Source organism: Odontomachus brunneus, unplaced genomic scaffold (genome assembly GCF_010583005.1).
Source record: "Odontomachus brunneus isolate Ranch 3 - 2012 unplaced genomic scaffold, Obru_v1 Obru_scaffold_008, whole genome shotgun sequence".
NCBI lineage: Eukaryota > Metazoa > Arthropoda > Insecta > Hymenoptera > Formicidae > Odontomachus > Odontomachus brunneus.
This window is the reverse complement of record NW_022639458.1, coordinates 869,667-891,627: the sequence shown is the minus strand read 5'-3', so window position 1 is coordinate 891,627 and position 21,961 is coordinate 869,667. Positions and strand designations below refer to the sequence as shown.

General features: G+C 42.7%; 1 long non-coding RNA gene across 1 annotated transcript; it reads left to right on the top strand.

The window, feature by feature from the left end:
- Positions 1-3,875: 3,875 nt before the first annotated feature.
- On the top strand, positions 3,876-6,932 carry LOC116854137. The gene is made up of 3 exons (XR_004380097.1): positions 3,876-4,123; positions 5,280-5,347; positions 6,093-6,932. It is a non-coding gene; the product is annotated as an uncharacterized LOC116854137 (long non-coding RNA).
- Positions 6,933-21,961: the final 15,029 nt, after the last annotated feature.

Below are 21,961 nucleotides of genomic sequence, written 5' to 3'. Positions count from 1 at the left end.
GAGTCGTAAAAAGATACTCGTCCTGGCGCGTCGCCTCTGGATGAGCTATTTTACGCGAAGAAATAAAACCGCCGATTTCCAGCGAGTTTCCTTGGGTCAGGAAATTTAAATCCCTTACGAAGCGGGTGCGTGTCGGTTTAGTGCCGGCCATAAAAGTTTTAGGGCGGAAACGGGACCGCGCGCAAGGGGTGGATATGTTCGAGTTGATCCCTACACGTTTGTACAGCCTATCTCTATGAACAGATGTGGTACTGAACGCGAGTAACACATTGTAATAGTTACACACTCTGTAAATTTCTTGGAATGACGATCTCGCTCAAAACGAGTGACAATTCGCTCCAAGTGATAGTGGAAATACCGCCACTCAAAATTACAAGAGTGAAAGTTCATTTCGCTCAAACTATAGAGTGGATTCTTAATTCCATATCAGGAAATGTTTAAGTTAAAGGAAATTTGTCTCAAATTTGTCATTTGACAGTGAAGTGACATTAGAAAGATTAATTTTTCAATTTCGAATAGAAATATGCACTTGACAGAATGGAAGAGAATATACTCTACTCTCAAAAATATAATCAGTGTATTCTATAAAATATCAAAGACTGTTCCCATTATTAATGGGAATTTGTAAACAGTATCATTGCATGCAGATATAGAAATCGTCAATTCTCTATCGCCACGAACGCAGAAAGTTGTATTTGATACAGCGCGTATAACGAATTTATATACTACAGATTTTGCGATGAAATATTGCTTTCAACCAGTCAGAAATAAGACGGAACAGTAAAGTGGGAGAGTTTCCATTGAAAATTGAAAAATACGAATTTTTGCAACAAATATGAAAAGTACATATTTTCTAAAAATTCTCCAAAATATTTTCCCTGCAAAATTGTCATTTCCGCGCAGAAGTTATTCCTCATTATGACAATCAGTAACATTCGAGAACGTTGACACGTCGTGGACACGTCGTTCGCACCCGTATTGTGAGAAAAGGGGGCAAAATATTTTTCTTCCGAGCGCACTCGACGACAAGCTGCACAATGACCGTCACAATGGCGAACTTTTAACGCGGTCGTACGACAGCGACGCCGTACAAGCATAATCCATGGGGTTTCCGCCGCTATCGCGCCTCGATCTCGATCCTGCTCTCGGATCTCCGGCCCCACAGATCATCCCAGATAGACCAGCGATCTTCGCCAGCTGCGTCGAAAGTCGAACACCTTACACTCTGTGCCGAAGGAGAGGAGGTTCGCGATCTTCCGCGCGGACGAAGACGCCGCGCATCTTGGTTCAAAAGTGGGTGCTCGCACTTTTGCAGCCGCTTGTTTCCTTTTTAAGGAATATCGAGGACGCGAGTGTTTATCGTTTGGCGCTGCAATGTTCCAAAATGCCGAACACAAGCATCCGGGAGTCGTATACGCCGAGCGAGGCACATTACGTGAGATTTAAGCTCGTCCTTTAGCATCGAAGAACCGAACAATGCCTGGCTACTTTAAAAGAGAGAAAGAGAGCGAGAGAAAGAGAGAGAGAGACAGAAAGAAAAAAAAGAGAGAAAGAGACTGGCTTCCGAAGATACATTTTATTCCAGGAGCGTAATGAGCACGCGAGCTCCAGCAAGGGCCGTCTTTCTCTCTTCTGTGCTCGAAACGCTCGGCATTCCGATCCCGCTCGCGGGTTCGTGTTAGCGAGCGGAAATAAAACGACAAAGCAAAATTCCCGGCGGAATTTGGATCTGACCAACCGCACTTCGGTCACGGAACGACTTATGGAGAAAAGGGTGAAACAAAGGCTTACGATATGCAAACGAACGTTTCAATTATTCAGGCGGTACGACTTACGCGCCGGCTAAGGAACTTTGTTGTCGCGGGAATATCTGTGAAAAATTCAAACTACGCGGCTGTTGTCGTGAAAGCTACATCTCAATTACGCTAAAAAAGAAAAGTTCATGGTCCGACCGAAAATTAAACAAACGGATATATGCAGATATATACGGATATACGTTCCAATCAAACTTTTCAATCAACTTGATCGGCTTGAGCCACACAAACGATCGAATACTACTGTGTCCAAAAAGTAAGACCAATTTACAAGTTTTTTTAAAATCTTTATTTATTATTCCAAATCTATTTCGTCGCCTTCAAAGTGATCCCCCTCAGACACAATACACAACGTTTTTTCCAACCCTACGGTTGGAAACCGTATTACGTGATGCATATAAACCCACACTGCAGTGATAGATATAAACCCACCATCTCACGCTGCATTGGTTCTTCGAGACCATTTCGCTAAAAATTCGACCCATATCGTTCCACAACCACCATATTCACCTGATTTAGCACTGTGTGACTTCTGGCTATTCCCTAAACTCAAAAGACCGCTCCGGGGACACCGTTTTGACTCGATTGAAGAGATACAAGCTGAATCGAAGAAAGCTTTGAAGGCCATTTCGGAAATCGACTTTAACAACTGTTTCGAGGGTTGGAAAAAACGTTGGCATAAGTATATTGTGTCTGAGGGAGATTACTTTGAAGGCGACGAAATAGATTTGGAATAATAAATAAAGATTTAAAAAAAAAAATGTTAATTGATCTTACTTTTTGGGCACAGTAGTATGTCACTTGAGCGTTGATCGATTCATTAACACTTGGATTGTTCTCTCAGTGTACAAAAAGGGGGAAAATCTGCATCTGGTTTGAGTTGAACTTGAATGGAAGTCATGACAGCAGAAAACTCCGTGATCTTCATCGCCGGAAAAGTCTCCAAGATTCGCAAACAGATAAGAAAGATGGTGACGGTGCTTGGTGGCGTCGGCAAATTGAACGACTCGCTTGTGAACGATCGGTTGTACCCATCTCTCCCGACCGCGGATCCCATATCTCGGGAAAGTATCTGCCGTGCGAGCTGATCGGAAATCTCCGTAAGCGAGAACCGGGCGCGAGTGACGCGAAAAGTTGACTGGTAAGATGGAGATACGCAGGTGGACTGTTTCGGATGCCGCCACGCCGGATTCTAACGGGGATCTCCCGTAAGCTGTTTAGTATTCCGCCGCTGATGGCTACCTATCGGTCGCCATCTCGGTAAAATATTGCACTTTCGCTGACGGCTCAATCCGCCCGGGAATTATGGTCGCCATGGCCGACCAACCAACCGACTGACCAACCAAGCGAGCGAACGAGCGAGCATCGCGTTGTTAGCGTAATTAATGAGTGGCGTCTACGTCACGTTTGCGTTGCAAAGTGGACGTTTACACGCGATACGGTACATTGGGATGTTACTTACACGACAAGCAAGAAAGACGTAAATCGCAGCATATGAAGGTGCTCACGACTATTTCTTCTCGGAGCTTGCGTACCTTCGCGGATCCAGTTTCGCGGAGTGATACGGTTAAGGTAAAAACATAGCAATATCTGCAAACTGGGTTTAGTTGACCTACGGAGTATGTTGGCTACGTGCTTTGTTTATGTAGTCATTATAAGAGGAACAGTGAAAACGAAATTGCAAAATATTTAGAACATAGATGGTATACATATTTTATATGTGGCCGTCTCACTCCGAGTCGCTAACCAACTTGCCACGTTGCGGCATATTCATATTTAGGTCATTACAGAAGAAAATACACCGTTTACAGGATCATTGCGGACATAAAAACATAGAGAGAGGTTGTCTCTATCATATTTATATAGTTAATTACAACGATTAGTTGTCTGAGAAGTTGCAACTTTCTGAAGAAAGTGCTGTTTGGTTCTGCCTGGACATTCACTATTGTCTTGGTCTTGAATATTAATGAAATATGAATATTTCATTGAATAAACATTCAGTCGCGTGTGTATTTAAAGGCCAATGCAACAAGAACGCCCAGAGTTAGATACGTTGTTCAGGCATACTTTTATCGTACACAACGACCATCGCGTTATGAAGAAAGATAAAAAGACGTCGATGCGAAGAGGAACACCAACCTGACGATAAGTAGCGAGATGGAAAGCGCGAGCGCACACGCGCGCTACGCGGCTCGTAAAGTCGAGCAGGGTGCGAAAGGCGAGGCAGATTTATAAAGTGGGTTACGCCGAAAACGAGTGAACGAGTAGGCTTGCCGTCAGAATTTACGACGGGGGAACAATCTCGAAAGGTGGTTCGTTAAGCGATTACCGACTCGATTTACGAATGCGCCGGGATAAAACCGAACAGTGGAACAGCGCTAAGTATCGTATTAATTCAAAGTTAAATCTCGATAATCCGCGCTCGCGCCCGGTTCCGCGACGTCGCGGTTTTCGCTCGACCAATACGCGGGATTATCAGCCGTTCAGCTGAAAGTTACGAGGCAGCCTTAATAAGAAACCAGTCTTGCGTCTCGATTGACCCATTTCGGCGTTCGCCACTAATTTAACGGAATTATCGTTACTTTGATTCGTTCGGCGGCCATGCATTTGTATGTTTTCCCTTCGTTATACGCGCGAAGTACACTGTATATACCGGAGATATTTACGTCTCCATCAGACGATTAATATTCCAGAAGCCAGGGAGATTAGGGTTTATTACTTTTTAATGTAAGAAAGTTCGCGCTTTGCGAATAAATCGATGGAATAAAAGATGATTGAGGCCCGACACAGACGGTTCCCTCGCGGCTACTTTAACTGAGACGTAACATTTGTATCCAGCCAATCCCGCAATTTCTCAAGCAAGAATGTATACGGCGCAACCATTTAGATATGATTAGTGTATGAGAGATACGAGAGTATATTATGCTCATTCGGACGCTGATCGCGGGTGCTTCCGCTGCCGAGCTGCCGGTTTCTACAATCGGCACCTCGCGGCGCCGCTTTTAGCGCCTTTAGAGGGCCGAATGTATGACATTAGCGGACGTGGACGAAGGGAATGAGGGGCCTCGTGTGTCCGGTCACCTTGACCGCGGATAATTTATGCTAATCGGCAGCAGGGAAGTATCCGGTGCCCCTATGAATTTGGCACCGATCGAGCCGGCCGTCCTCCGCGATGATGATTGTTAGATCTGGTTTCGATCCCCCGACAATAATGGCGGAATAATCACACGTCAGGTGCCGGCCTGAGAGTAGCAGAGCCGCGATCCAGGGCGCGTGAACAATGCGTGTAATCTTCTATCTATCGTGTGTCCAGTATTCGTAACAATTAGGTCACCGACGCATAGAATGGGGGGACTTTTGAAAATAAAGAGATAAAGAGAGCACGTTGTAATGTAGAGTTAACTCCCTAAACATTAAAAAGTTACGTGAACCTCAAACTTAAGTAAATTTTACCTATGTTTTTAGTGCTGTAGAGTCAAAATCACCGTGTAATGGAAGCTCATCCCACGACAGACGTGTATATTTACTAGCAGGTGGGCATTATTGAATATGCAACGTTCCGCATTACGATAGAAATTACGCGGGAATACCCGGTGCTGTAACACCAGCAGACATCGATAATTGGATCTAAGGCCCGATAGTATATTACGATCCGTGGAAATTGATTCTGATAGAGAGTAGCGCAAGCGGCTAGCGGCGCGGCCGAGTTTACCCTCGGAGCGAGGTATGGTAAATGGTCCCAAAGTTACTGGGCCGCCTTCGTTGAAAGAGAGCAAAAAACGGAGCACTGTATGAAATTCATAATGGGTGGCGGCCCTTTTCAAAGCGGTCCTGGCCGCGATCCTTCTCCCTCGTAGAGGTACGTAGTAGGTCCGTCGAATATGAAAACGGAATCTATTACGCGAGTAGCCTCCGAGGGCCCTCTCTCTCTTTCTCTCTCTCTCCCTCTCTCTCGACTCCGCGGGCCCCATTAAGCAAATTTGAAATTACGCTTGCAAATTTCGCAATGCAAATCGCCCGGTACTTGGTGGGGGTTGCGTCTACGCTTTTTGCAACTATAAATTTCCGCTTTAATTGGATCGGATTATTGTAATTCCGGACCCGGCTTATTTATGGGCTCCGTTTCGGGGGCCTCAAACCCGCTCGCCCGCTCGCTATTCCCGATTTCGTCTCTCCGCGGCACTTAGTACCAACCCCCCGCACTCCCGCGGCCACGGACTCGAAACTAAAGGCCGAATCGGTTATTAAATTACGGCCAGACTTCGTTTCTGTCGGCAGGTGAGCAAGCAGCGACCTGTTTATGCACGCCAAGGACGGGCATTGTTGAGGTCCGATTTATGAAGGATGCAGAGCATGGAGATCGAGCACCGACGCGAGTCACTGCTAACTTATGCTCGGATTGTCGAAGCTGCGAGTTTATCACGCTGAAAAAGTCAACGCGATCAAAGGCTGTCAATCAACACAGCAAATTTTACACTCTCGTCGCTATCCGGACATGATATATGCGATCCATGTCGATGATCTCTGAAATCCGTTTTCACACGTACGAAATATTCGCGCAGACGATTCCTTATCCCGCGAGATATAAAAAAAAGTGTCGCTATAAAAGAGGCACATATGCGCGAGGCGACAGGCTTGAATAGCCGCGGTGAGTATTCTGCATGACTAAACACCGAACAAAATGCGCGGAACCCTTTTACAAGCCATCAATCAATAAGTAAGAGAATGTAGAATCGCCGAGCGAATCTCAGACCGTGCTGCCTGAATTTTTTTCCTGACTGACTCTCTTATCCGAGACGCGCCTTCCTCTCGCGGCTTCCCATGCTGACTTGCAGCAACAGATCCGGGGCCCCGACCTTCGCGAGGAAGATAAAACGAAAAAAGAGGAAGATAGGGGGAGAGAGAGAGAGAGAGAGAAAGAGAGAGGGGGAGAGAAAGAGGGAAAGAGAGAGACGGTGAGAAGTGTACGCGAGGCGAGAAAATTTTAATGGCGCCTCCGTCCGACCGTTTAGACACAATAAACGTCAACAGACCCGGTTGCGCCCTCCTTACACCTTTTTTTCTTTTTTTCTTTCCGGCAAGTCATTTTGATTCGGTTGCACACGGCGGCTGCATCTGCGCGGGGACACAAAGATCCTCTCTCGCGCGGGCGCGCGACCCCCTTTTAGCGGGTAGACATTAAAATGCGCGGGGACTATTAGCGTGCGCGCGCGCGGTGATATTTCAGTTTCGGTTGAATCGCGTTAATGGCGGCGCCGAAAAGGGTTACCTTTTCGACGGCATATTAAAATTCATGAAAATTACACGCGACTAAAACCGCCACGTCGGCATGCCATGTGTTGATTTTTATCTCGCGCGTCTTTCGGCATATATAAAAATTAAAATTCATGATGCTGCTGCTTCTAAAAAAGCGCACGGCTGCCGTGTTGACGTATCATATCTTTGGCGTATTTGTGCTAGTGCGCGCAAACGTCCCGGTTCGAAAAATAGATCCACCCGTTCGATGTGTCGACTTCTCGGAGTGTAAAGTTATTTCGAGACAGATTGAGCAGCGTTAGCGATTCTTCGTGCGCGGTGAAATTCGAAAGCGATTTAATTCAGGGCATCAATTATACATCAAAATGCTCTGGAGCTCGTAAACGGTAAAACTTGAGCAGTAAGCAAATTGACTAACCACAATCGATTATTCTCCTTACAGCTTACAAGAATAATCGTTTGTTTAGTCAATTTTCTTACTGTGATTTTTCCCATAAGATAGATCGGTATCCTAGATTTACAGAATTAAAAAGTTTTGTTTCATTAGTTATCCGAGTCACAAAGCCCAAACGCCATATTGTCCGTACAACAGCCAATAGAAAGTATATAGCATTTACATTATTGAGTGGAAAATTAATTAGTAACCTTGATGTTATGTTACTGGTAATTGGTGTTTACTGGAAACAAAGTACTTTTTTATGTACAGAGTTATAACGTCAAGTTAATTCAAGTTAATCATGAAAATGAGTAATTTCTACTTGAGGTTAACTTTACACATTACTGTGCAAAATGACGATTTTTTATATATCGAATCTCAATGTCACCTCTCTATAAATTTAGGACTCCACCTGACAGTGATTTCATTTTGACACGACACAAAGTGGAAGTACGCGCCATATTTTTCATATCTTTCTGTCAAAAATAGCTGCCTCAAATTGTGCGAAGATCGATACAAAACTATTTCTTAAAAATGTTATATTTTCTTCTTGATTAATAAATTTATTAATGAAATTTCCATTTTTCATAAAGACCCACGACTAACGGAGGATTAAATCTCTTACGTTTTTCCATGTACTCCCGGTCTTAGATGCTTTTTTTGAATCGCAATTACAAATGTAATACCGTATGACTTAGCTAAAATGCTCAGATCTAACTCGAAGAAATGGATCTACCCGTTCCACTCGTCGGTTTCTCAGGGAGCAAAGTTATTTCGAGGCGGATAGCAACGCTCGCGATTTCTCGTGCGCGCCGCGGCAAAATTCGATAGCGATTTAATTCAGGAAATCAATTATGCATCGAGGTGCGCTGGAGGTCGTTCGACTCGATTCGACTCGCAACCGACTAAAAACGGAAAGTAGACGGAGAGGCGCGCGATAAGCGGTTACATAAGAATGCGTTCGCCGAATGCATTTCCTCGCGTCTACTGCATCGCGCTTATCCTGCCGGCGTTTTACACGGGTCGGCGCATCGATTAACCCGCATTATGAGGGGCTCGTTGCTAGTCATGTACGCTGCATCGACAAGTCACGAGTACAATATGTAACACGGCGGTTCGAGGAAGAGCAAGACCTCATTGTTATTGCATCTACCGGGTGTTCGCACAAACGTATACACAAGCCCGCGATATCCGTAAGACGGCTTTGAACGCTACCTTATACTTTATTTCGTTTCGTTCGCAATTTCAAAGTAGTTCATGACATCAACCTCACTCAAAGCCCCGAAATCCAAAAGGACGCTAATTCGCATATAACATCATGTAACTCAATTTTTAAAGCTTATATTAGTAGTCGTTGCTTGAAACTTATCTCAAATAAGATATTCAGATTTTACTTTGGAGTTAGATGTTTTGTACAGTTGAATCACAATTACAAATATAATATCATGATTCAACTAAAATATTCAGATCTAACTCTAAATTCAAATTCCGAGTATCTCGTATGAGACGAGTTTCAGAAAACGACTATCAATACGGCCCTGAGAAATTAGACGCAAGAAAGATTGCTATTCATCCCGGCGATTCGAGGGACCAGTCACCTAGTGTCTTACGTGTGATCTAGGCTCATTAAACAGCCCGAGATATTATTGCCCCCAAATCCCGCCGAGATCCAAGAATGTCCCTATTCCAGTGGCTGGACAATTTCAACGCCGCTCATACTCGGCTCATTGCTCGCGCTACGATCGCACGGACACACGTGTACACCTGTTATGACTCAGCTGATCCTAGGTACCTACGAGCCAAGTACACACGGGCAGTTACACCGCCGTGTTCTCAATGCAGCTGAGATGTAATCGTGGGATATTCGGGTCAACAGCCTCTCGTGCATACGTCGCGGTCCGATCGTGGCGCGAAGTGTGTCGGACGCGCCAACACGAGAGCGAAGGATCGCAGATTTATCGCTCGCATCGATCATCGCGGCTGGACAGCCGCGCGCGTATCGCGCGCGAGCGTGCACCGCGAAACGAATAAAAAGCATATTAGATGTGCAAATCAAGTTTTTTATGCGCGCTCTGTTTTTATTCGGACTCCTCTCATTGCTGGCGAGATGTTGCAATGTATCACTTTCACAAATCTCTTGCGAGATTATTTTGTATCTACTTAACGCGCCGCGGATCGTCGCATCTACGATCGGGAATCTCCATACGGAGAAATTTCATACCGAATATCGTAATTTCGCACATATGACTCTGTAGAATACAGACTATTATTCTGGTGTAACTTCGTGTGCAAAAGTGATACCATCCAAATAATAAACTTACTGTTATGAATGTGACATATTAGGAAATATGACATTGAAGAAAGAATAATAATATTGTAGTAGCATTGCAATAATTTAGGCTAGAAAACTGTAGAAAACTGTTGTTTCATGTCTTTCAGTAGCACTATTCTAAGGGAAACTATTCAAGCAGTGTCTTCGCCGCCGCGAAAGGTCAAGAGCGCATTTCACGTACGACTTCGAAAGTGGAACTCCCGCCCTGCGATTGCACTTTTCTCTCTTTTTGTCCCGTGAAGTAAAACCGTTCCCCGGGGATACGATGGCGAATCCGACAAAGGGCCGCGCCGAAAATGTTGAAACCTTAATTTATATGCGATTTCGCGGTCGTCCGCATTCTCACAAGACCCCGGAGAGACCTTCCCACATCTCCCCCTGTATATACAGGGAACTGATTCCGATGCAGCTATTTCGTGACTGCTCTAGGAGACCCGGGGGCCGCGCCGCCTTTTTTTCGAGACGCCGTCGATGTAACGCCGCTTCCGATGCTAATAGAGCTCGATTTCTGGATTATTTTGCTACGTTTCAGCGAGATGGGGAAAAAAGAGAGAAGGTACGACAACGATAAAAGCCGATATACGCCGGCAAAGCCGGCCAGCTAAGCCACCCGGGTCGAGGGCGAAAATACCGGGAAGGCAGATGCCGGCCTCTATGTGTCTCGTATCCGGAATTTACATTCGGCTGGACCTGCTAGCTAGGTCTAATCTAATACCAGGACGTCGACGACGCGGTCGACCGGTGGAGTATTTATGGTGGCGTTTATACCGAGGAGACAGTAGAATACTGGTTTATATAACGAGCCGCGCACGGTACCGTCGCGTATACTGGCGGTGTATCGTTAACCGGGGCCACACCAGGGCGACCCTGGCCTAGTCCGCGCGTGATCCTGAGGAAGTCGCGATCCGGCCTATAATTTTCTCCCTACAATACGGTCGCGCTCTCAAAGGGGGCCGGGGGCCCTCTCAGAGGCGCTGAAAGTATCGCAGCATCGAGCGCCGCGCGCGCGTGCGTGGAGATAAAACGAAGACTACTTTCTATTCTTCGTCCGTCGCCAGTAGAGTGTTCATAATGGATCCCGATAGTCCCGGAGAGGACCCGTCGACTATCCGGCGGTAATATCTTTTCCTGACGTTAGCCATTTCTTACGACGGTCTCATCGTGAGTCGTTGTGTACTCGCGACGAAACACTTTGTCGGCGTGGTTATCGGTTGGGAGGGTCCCATTCCCTGTCTCTCAGTCATGTCATTTCAGTCTCTCTCTCTCTCTTTCTCTGTTCCCTCGACGATTACATTTTTCATAGGCCGCGTAAGTCGGGTTAAATGAATCGTTAAATCCTCTCAATATTGTGACTCGCCAGAATGGAGCCAGATTTGCATAAGAGCTCGTTAGGTGCCACAAACGGTGACCCGGTCTAATGCTGGAATATTGTTATTCAAATAACTGCGCGCGCTAGGTACAACGACCGCGCGCTCGATAATCCCCGCCACGATGATATATCATGTATTAATGACGAACGGAATATTATATGCAGATCGGATTATCGATAGACAGGGCGTTAAATATCTACCACGCACGAAATTAATGAGAGCCGCAATCTATCGGTCCGCCACGCTGAGATCGATCGCGCGCGAAATAACGTATCGATCGAGCTGCGCTGATAAAAAGCACTCAGGTTCGCGAGGAATGGAATTAGATTTCGTCGAACGACACGTAATTCTCTACGTTGTGTAAGAGGATCGCTCGTATAGTTAAGCCCCTCCTTGACGTGAGCTTAAGTACGTCCAACGTCACCGTAATCCTACGCGTTATGTTCCGCCTTACGTTGTATCGCATTGCGACACATTGTACCGAGATGTTGCGTGATCTGATAATTGATGGATTAGTCGCGATAATAAGTATCGAATATGTATTTGATGCTACGGTGAGAAAAGAAACATATTTGGAATATTTTTGACTATAATTAATCTCACTTTGTTAACGGAGAAACAATCCCTTGGATATTACAGAGTAAAAGAACAAATAAAATTCAATTATGTACAATATCGAGATTAATATCAATATTATATGTTGCAGTCGTCCTGTTATGATAATTGCATGGTGAAATAATTATATATCATCTGCAGAAAATTTTGTGTCAAATTTAACACAACGCAAATGTGTAAACGTATAAAACAACTTAGCACAATAAATACACTTCACATATAAAATATCACTAGAAATTCGCACATTTATATATAAATGATGTGTGTTTTAACAATAGCAAACTAGCTAACTTAAAAATAATAAATATAAACTTAACTCAGAACGACCAAAATAACACAACAAAGAATAGTCAAAACAACACAACGCTAATATGTTAAATTAATATACAGATATATTAAAAACTTAACACAAGAATCTCTAATCGATCTCATTGATCGATTTCAATGTATAAGATTTTTTTAAATTAAATTTTATAAATAGGAGAAAAAGAATCAAACAATTTTTGTAGAACAAACCCATTTTTGCGACGATTCTATCATGTTGTTAATAATAATATTATTGATAATAATATTAAGCGTAAATTATTTTTTTGTTAAAATGACGAATAATTAGGATCTGTCATTTTTTTTCTCAGCACACATTCATTCAGTTTCATACGGAGAACGCATTCCGCCTGATGTGCCGCAAAATTTTACAGTTTCTCCCCGCCCCAGCCGTTAGTTGCGAATAAAGTAACATTGATGCGCTCGCGCGTACGATAATTCGCACGAGCACCCCGGACCGGCGCACCCCGATGCGCAATTCATGGGTGCGCGTTATATCTATACGGGCGCCCCATAAAACCGCATCATAGCACGCGCATTTACGAGAGCCGTGCCGAATCTGGGTATGTAAATCGCAACGACGCCTTTTACGAGCGACGAGTCGGCTATGCGATTCGCTCAGGCTCGAGAATTCGGAAGGAAGGGTGACACCGTAAAAATCCCCGTGTCACGGCACACGTGTCGCGGGAGAGAGCTTCTCCCTCCCCCCTTCCCCGGCCGATCGCACCTCACCCTTCTCGCGGCGGCACCCGTTTTTCAGTCGATACGTTGCCTCACCTGCCGGCGATTTTTTTCCCACCGCTCCAAAAAATCGGCGGATTCGTTTAATTGGACACCTAATGCCTGAATTAGGGGTGTCTGCTTCTGCAGCGTGCATATTTTACGAATCGCTTTTACGAGCGGTCACGCCCACCGGGCTACGCGCATACCTGTTGGCGCGAAAGTTTTTCCGCCGATGATTTTTTTTCTTTTCTCTTCTTTTGCCTTTTCTTTCTTTCACTTTTTTATGTCAGAGATATCGATCTTCGCGAAGTGTTCTCCACGGTATTTTTAACTTTGACGCACGGACTTATGCAAATTACTTTCTACGTGAGACGCATAAGGCCGTGAATAAGCGCGAGAACATGTCCCATCCTAAATTTCTATCGACAGCCTTTTATCGTACTTAAAAATCTCAGATCTTCATAACAGTCCGTAGCTATTCCATTAGGAAAATATCCGACATAGTGTGCAATAATGCGCCATTTTGTTACATATACTAATTTAAGGACGCCCGCGAGGCCTCACGGTCGATCTTATAGATGGCAATTTACGGACAGGTGTGTCTGACGGTTAGCTGCATCACAGGTGCACTTCCGAATTCGACTAATCGTGCTTTCTTAAAAAACACGATTCAACAATCTCTACACGCACGATAATAATCGTTACGCAATCTCGCCAACGCTTTCCTTGTTTACAAGCGCACGGAAAGCAATTCGGGACGAATATCACGTCTGAATTTCCTATAAAAGAACGTAATTATCGAAATTACCGCCGATCATAGTCTTCTTTGTAAGAATGATCTCCGAATTTTTGACGGAACAACCGTGTGGAATTTACGATAATTTTAGGCTTGTAGGGACAAGGCGCCCACGAAGGGATTCCTATTAGCGCCGCTAATGAGGCATCGATCCACGCTTATTTTCATAATACCACGTAAAAGTTTGTATTACAAATAGGCGTTCTCGGAATTCTCGGAAATCACGTGTGGCACGCACCGTACCGCATCGTCCCGAACCATCGCCTCGATCAACGCGCTGGTCGTCCCGCCTCCGCTCCGATAAAACCACGAGCTTTCGCTTATCTGGTCCAGTTGTACCCCTTACTTCGCCCGAGACACGATTCCGCGCGCGCGAAGCTGATATTCTAGGTCGCACAAATCGTGCAATTTATAGTTCCGAAGGTGAAATCGCGACATACTTTAACTGTCACCTTCGAATAAAAACCTTTCGTCGTACTTTAAATCTCAGATTTTTACAACAGTTTTTAATTATGAAAATACTCAACACATAGTGTGTATAATAACACATCATATATAATCGACTTCAAAAAAAGATTTTCAGTTTGTTCTATATGTATGGTCCTTTATATGTTCCTTCATTACTCGAGAACCGTTAGAAATAATGAGATGAAATTTTTGTAACTAGTTCAACCTGCATGCTTCTTGGATTAATATCATTATCCGGGTTTGTCCAGATGACCAAAAGATTAGATAATTCTTTTATTTTCTTAAAAATTTTATAACATTTAAATTTTTATTTTCAATCGACCTCAAGAAAGCTTTCTTTAACCGACTTGAAGAACAAATTTTCAATAATTAATTTAAAATTTTGAAATAAAAAACTTTTTTTACAAAAATAAACAGCTTCCAACAACTCTAAAACCTCAAAGAAAATATGAAACAATTTTGAGTCAATACTTCTATGTACCTATAATCCTATTCTAATATTTTAATCATATTAGAAGTCGAAAAAAATTAAAAAAAATTAGGCGTGAAAAAAATTAGGTAAATAATTAACTATATAATGAACTTAATCAGTTAAATTCTCGTACCGGCTTTTGATATTGTTAGAATATTAAGATAGGATTGCAGGAAATACATATGAATATTGAGTTAAAATTATTTCATACTTTGTAGGACTTTTCAGGTATTTGAAGGCAGTTTATTTTTGTTACATTACATATATATCTCTTGTTGAGTGGAGTTAACAACGCACAATGTCCTATTTGTGCATCGGACATTAACGGCTAGTCGCAGCATCCCGCGCGGTCCTAACAGCGCAATAAATTTCCAATATAATACAAATGTCAAAGCGACTCGCCGTAATACGCGTGCGGGACGTTGATTTATACAGCCGTGATTATTATACTTAGAGCAAAAGTATCAATTAACTTACCGGACCCGCACAGCGTATCCTCGGCTCATAATTGCGCCGGTCACTCGAAGATCTCGGATAACGTCGTGGCCGGGAACTTCCTGAAAACACCGTAAAACGTTACATTAACGTCGCTTGGGACAACGTGGACTATTCTACCGGAGACTGTCGAATGGGAGGCGCACAAACTGCGTAATTGCACGAAATTACAGACCGGAGGGACCTCCTTCGCGGAGTCACGACGTTTCTCTGTCGGTTAAGGTACCTTTCCCTCCTGAAGAACTGTAATTACCGCAAGGTGCAAACTCGGAAAATCCTCTTCCATTTTCAACTTTTTCAATAATGCCAGGTTGCGTAACCGAGTCGTTCATCAGATGGACAGATCGTTTCTCGAGACAACTGTTTCTTTTCCAATTTTTCTGGTTACGTTTATTTTATCATTCACTTATCTAAAAAAAATAGTTAAACTGTTAAATAGTTAAAACTGTTATTTGCTACAGAAAATCAATTGTTTCTATTTTTTAACTAATATTATTCTGATTTTAATGAAACTCAAAAAAAGTACCCACATTCTCTTTAAAAGAAACATTTTACGATTTTGTTTCTGCTATTCTTTTCACGATAAATACATAAACAAAATACAATGTCGACATATCTCTTGGATCAACCGGTCTCCCCTACCTTTGGTTGCAGGTTGATTAGCGTAAAAATGATATTTTTGGCGCCTTGATGACGGCATCGAACAACGAATGCCGACGATTGTAATGAAAAGAGCAGACGAGAAGGCAGGCGCGGGGTTTATTTCGGCTCCTAATGGTATTCCAGCCTCGTGCCGACACAACGCTCATTCATATTCTCGCTATTTCATTCATAAATCTCTCATGGACGCGGTAGCGCGAGTGTTTCTAATGGACGCTCGGTTGCATACAATCAGAGAATAAAAACATAGCTGCAAGCCTAACTAAATTTAGCTATGCTAGCTGATTTTCATGGGAAATAGTCCTTCGAATTTCACGGAGCATTGCTTCGTTAACTTGCTTTCGTCGAATAATTATTTGTCATGGACGACGGTCGTTGGGGGAAAAGAGAAAAGAGAAGAAAAATAGTAGAACAGAAAGAGAGAGAGAGACCCAAAAAACGGCACGAGAACGTCGCGCGATGACTATAATTTTAAATTAGTCCCCGGGCCTGCGATTACTCGTTAATTTCACGTGATTATGTTTTGATTGGGTCGAATCAGATTCCTGACGGGTACTAAAACGCTCGTATAGGAAAAGAGGTTATCTGTCGAGGAATTTCGAGCAGACAGCTGCCATTTACGACGGCGTCACGAGGACTTTCGGAAACGTCCGCAACGACCGTCGACGAAGGAGCCCTCGGGACCGTTCTAGGGACTTCTTTTCCCACCCTGTAATTTCCGCGTTCCGTGTGTGCGGGGGATATTTTCGGAAATTGCATATTTTGGATAACAATCCTGCAGGCGTCGCCGTTCTCCTCGCCATCCCTTACTCGGTATACGAATTACTCCCAATGGCCTTTTAAACCGTTAAATTAACGGAGCCACGGCGCCTCTTTTGCCATCTAAAACCCTCGTTTCTACCGAAGGACAGAAAGTTTCTGACGTGTGCACCCCACGATAATATGAGGGTGCAAAATCCAATTAGAAATCTGTCGGAGATAGATTTCGGCTACCATCTTTAGAATCTTAAGTCGTTCGTATAATCGTATATATTATATTTTACACAGCATATTTGCCCTCTCTCTCTCTCTCTCTCTCTCTCTCTCTCTCTCTCTGCACGAAAAAAATATTGTAGTAATTATAGTAAAAATTGCAATAAATTTTTTATAATTTTGAACTATATAGAATTATGATCGAAATTATATTATATATTTGTTTAAAAATATATGTTTATGCACGCTTGACTTTCTACTGCAAAAATGTAATTTATATTGCAATTTCAGTATAATTTAGCTTTAAACATTGCAAAAAGAAATATAATTTTAACGTAATTTTCCCTGCAATATTTCCTCAGTATAATTACGAAAGTTATTGCATTCTAATAACTTCTAATAACTTGTACAATTTTATATAAAATTGTAACAAGCAATCTACAAGAGTAAGGAATCGATCGCTGACTTGTTTACGAAAATATTTCGACTCATGAACTTTGATTTAATTTAATTTAATCGATTAATAACCCAATTAAGCATGCTGAATGTATTTCGCTTGAAGTGAAGGTTTTTTTAAGAGCACAGTCGAGGACTCTTACAAATAAGGAGGGCCGTAAAATTTTGCACGAAATTCGGCCGCGTGATTAATGTCCGGGCATTTCGTGCAGGAAATGGCCCGAACGTAGTCGGCGCTTTCTTGCTTCCTCCGCCCATCGGCCTACGTCTTGGTCGAAACCATAAGTTGAAATACGCACGAAATGCTACAAATGAGCGCTCTTTGTACGACTCCGCCAATGCCCAAACGCGAAATCCTTTCATTGGCCGGACCACTGACTTCTACGCAGCTTGTCGAATTTCGTTATATACAATATTCGAAATTTAAGTCGCGCTTATTCAAATTAGGTTCGCGGAAATATCGTTTCGCTTCCGCATCGACACAAGATAATCGAGAATACTCGAGCACTGTTGAAATTTTCTTGGCACGTTGACTATTATGTTAATTTCTATTGATTATTTCAAACGAAATTACACAGCAAAATAATTATGGGCAAAAAAACTATTGCTGCAATAAATGTTGCTTCCGTCAATAATAATAACACACAAATATCGCTATTTTTTATCGTTCCCTGAATGTTATTGTTTCGTTATTTATATTTGTATCGATTAATTTATTTGTTAACAGCATTGTGATAAATTGTTAGTACCGTTTCTACCAAATAATTCATTTAAATAACTAATTACTTTGAAGCAACTATTATAATCATTTAGTGAATAACTATTTAACACGACTCAAAAATAATTGTTTAGCACATTACTAATTCATTGCAATCCGTTACGTCTTGTAAAGAAACTAATAAAAGACAACAGAATCGTAAAGTGCGGGTCACCGATAACCATTGCAGTCAACGTGTTAATAAATTTGTACACGCTTGGATACATGTGAAGTGACGAGACAGACACGTTTCACCATTGATATTCCCTCGACAATCCACCTTTTTGGCATTCACGGCATTTCTTTGCCTACGCCATCGCTCAACGGGAGGCCTCTGCCACCTCGCATTAAAACAACGTGTCCGAAACAATTGAACCTGTCTGGAGTCTCATGTTTCCATTGTTTGATCCAGGGGCTCTGTCGAGGAGCCCCTGGAATTTATCATCGAGAGCCACCCGGTAGTGGTGCCTCCTTACAGTCCTATCAAAAAATATTAGATTACAGCCTTTGACGTTCACCGACCCGTATAGTCGCCAGATTCTCGTGAAGAAACACAAAATAATCTCTACCACAAACCTGATACCTAACAGCCTGACTAGAAACAAGATTCCGCAAGCAAAATAAAGCCAAGAGAAGCTGATCGATTTATCGAGAGGAAAATAGTCATGTTGTTTCATAAAGATGAAGATGAAAGAAATGGTCACACTACGTTTAAAGATATCTAACGCACCGACGATGACCAGCGTTATGCTCTTATCATGTCTCATTAAATTACATATATAAAAAGCTTAAAAAAATAAATCACCTTTAAGAACCTCAAAAGATTTAAAAAATATGAAATAATTTTAAATTAATACTCAAAACAATGATTTTGCAGTCATAGCAAAAATCATCTCAATCAAGAAATTTGCCTAAGATGGATAAATAATTAGCAACTACTGCGATATTGCATATGTTTTGTATTTAATCAATATAGGTGACAAAGGCAGAATTTCTATTTAAACCAATTGTAAAATTTAACAAGAAAGTCTCTCTGTGGCGCTCATTCAAATTCAAGTCAATCATATTTCTTATAAAAATGAGATATAGTAGACTAGCAATGAGAGACAAACGAATGCATACAAACAAACAAATATATGTATAAGGTAAACTGAGAATCTCCTTTCTTGAAGTTAGTTTCAAAAACAATTAATTATATTTTAGAAATTGATTATATAGAGAATCAATAAAACGAGATCAACAATACGCGCGTATTTAATTGCATTTATTTATCATACCTTTGGTGATTCATTCAATTAAAATCATCTATAATTAACGGAAATCAACGCGATAGTTAACGTTTTAAAACACAATCCAATTCGCAAAATGACGTCCCCATGTACAGACGTTGCTGTCGCGAAACAAGCTCGAAACTTCTGCGAAAATCTGGCGCAACGATTTATTACGTTAAAGCATCTCGTCGATTTAACGAAATAAAACGCACGCTTGTCAGGCGCGAGATGTGACATTCGCGTGATTTACGAAGCGTCCGCAATTTACCGTCGCAGACGCCACGCATGGAGTATCACCTTTACGGGTATCGTGCGAGTGCTCGTTGTGGCGCCTCCGCGTGAGTTCCGGGTCCCGGCGACACCGATTTCGATTGGAGTCACGGGGCGAGGCTTTCCTGTTTCCGTGATTCATGAGCGTGACGCGTGACGGTTACTTCCTGGCGCCTACGGGATATCCCGTGTGCCGGGACGTCCAGGAGTCATCGAGATATCGTCGCGACACGTGTCGCCGTTACGATCGCCCGGCGACATTCGTATTCAGACAAACTCACATCGTCTGTTCATTAATAAATTGTTTATCGCACGCGTGCGCATCTCAACGCGACTTTCATGCGCGACGTCGAACGAAACGACCGGTGTTTCAAGAAGTCGTGTCGTTATCGGCGTTCTTACCGGCTACTTCCGCTTGTACCTGATGCAACTCGAGATAGACCCTTAACGAAGGTATACCGTTGTACACCTTCGTTGTGGTCACGGGTAATATCGGGGAAATATATTTTCGTAGCGAACAAATCGCTGCGGTTTGAGGGTGCTTAAAACATGACGCTAAGCATGTAATGTAAATATGCTAAAACAGGCTCCACGCTTTAGAACTTCGCTTTTTCTAACAAGCGCGCGCATACAATAAAGATTCTAACACTCTAAACTTCTTTCAGTAAAATTCTACTCAAGAAATAGAAAAATAGCAGAATGATTCAAAGCCACATAAGTTTGCACTCATATAAAATTTTTCTGTTATGAATTGTCAAATAAATAGTTTCGTTCGAAATCGATGAGTAAACCTGGTGTAGGGGAAACCGGGACAAGATGCTACATTTTTCAGAATTTTGAGATTCCATAAACTTTCTTGGTCTTATATACCATATATTTCCTTTTGTAATGACCGAAATATGAACATGCTGCAACGTGATCATTTTACTCTGATTCCGGAGCAAGTTGCCTATCAATTCGGGGTGAGGTGGCTACATGTAAAATATGTATATTAGTAGTTCTGAAGTCTCCACAACTCTGCTAGCCAACTCTACCTCGTTCATATGTTCAATTTCAATCATTTTATAAATAAAAATCGCTTTTATTACCCGAAACAATGTATCATATATTTACAAACTTTATACTAACTAATAACACGTCAATTAAGTTTATTTGCTCACGCGCAATAGAGAATCTTAGTAAAAAAATTTCGAACGCTTCCGCGAAAATGTATTTAGTTACTCTTGAATCTATTGTTTTTAATTGTAATGTTATTCCGATTTTAATGAAACTCAAAAAGAAGTACTTACGTTCTAAAAGCAACATTTTACGATTTTCGCTTCCATTATTGCTCTTGTGATAAATGCATAAACAAAACACGTGACCGACATATTCCTTGGGCCAACTAGACCCAATTTCCTCCTTTTCACCGTATTACTGAAATAATTTCACGCTGATTGATTGAAATATACACTCAAAAAAGTCAAAGTGGATTAACTTTAAAGTTACAGTAGATTAAGAAACCATTCTGAGTTAAGCATTCACTTTTGTGATTTCGAGTAAAAGTATTTTCGCTGTTGTCTCGAGAGAGATTCCAAGAAATTTAAAAGTATTCCAAAAAAAGAATAAATTTCTTCCTCGCAGCCTGTTAAATCGCGAGCTCCCATTTACCGGCGACTTACCTGCGCGGAAAGGGAAGGAGAGAGACAGAGAGAGAAAGAGAGAGGCGGAAGGTATAGTGGCGACGGATGGAGAGGCGTAAAAAGGGCCTGCCGAGGGTCGCGGGGGGCGGAAGGGAGCGCCCGCGGGTGCGGGTGTCATTGTTGATATACAACGCGGTAAGTACGCGATAAGTAGACCCCATAAATCCGGCCAATCAGACGAGCCGCCGCGCGCGGCGGCCCTTTCCCTCCACACTGCGCGTGGCAGCAACGTTACTTATGTGCAGGCAGTCGTGTACAGGTCGGTCAACATTACGCGCGCGTGCAACACCACGTGCATGCACGCACGCAAACATGAATGTACTCCCACGCAAAACGGGTCCGACGCATCGGGATTGTTTATTCGGGAATGCCGAGGCGCTCCGGTTTCGATCGTGCCAGAATTTCACCTTGGCGAAAAACCGCTCGGTAAACGCCACGACGCTACGTTACCCCAAGAAACCCCGCGTACACCACCTCGTGTGCGGGTGGTCGACGAAATTTACGGTATTGCGATAACCGGAGGAAGAAATTCGAAACGTGCACGCATTGAATTCCTGCTCGCTTCGAATTGGAGCAGAGACAGAATGGACAAATGTTGGAATGCGAATATGTCGAATATTTTGTAGGATTGAGATAGGGTTTTAGATAACGGTGGGACGTGTAAGAAAGTGTGTTAAAAATATGAGATTTAATAATATTAACTACACGCGTAGAAAGAGAGGTGAAAAGAGAGAGAGAGAGAGAGAGAGAGAGAGAGAGAGAGAGAGAGAGAGAGAGAGAGAGAGAGAGAGA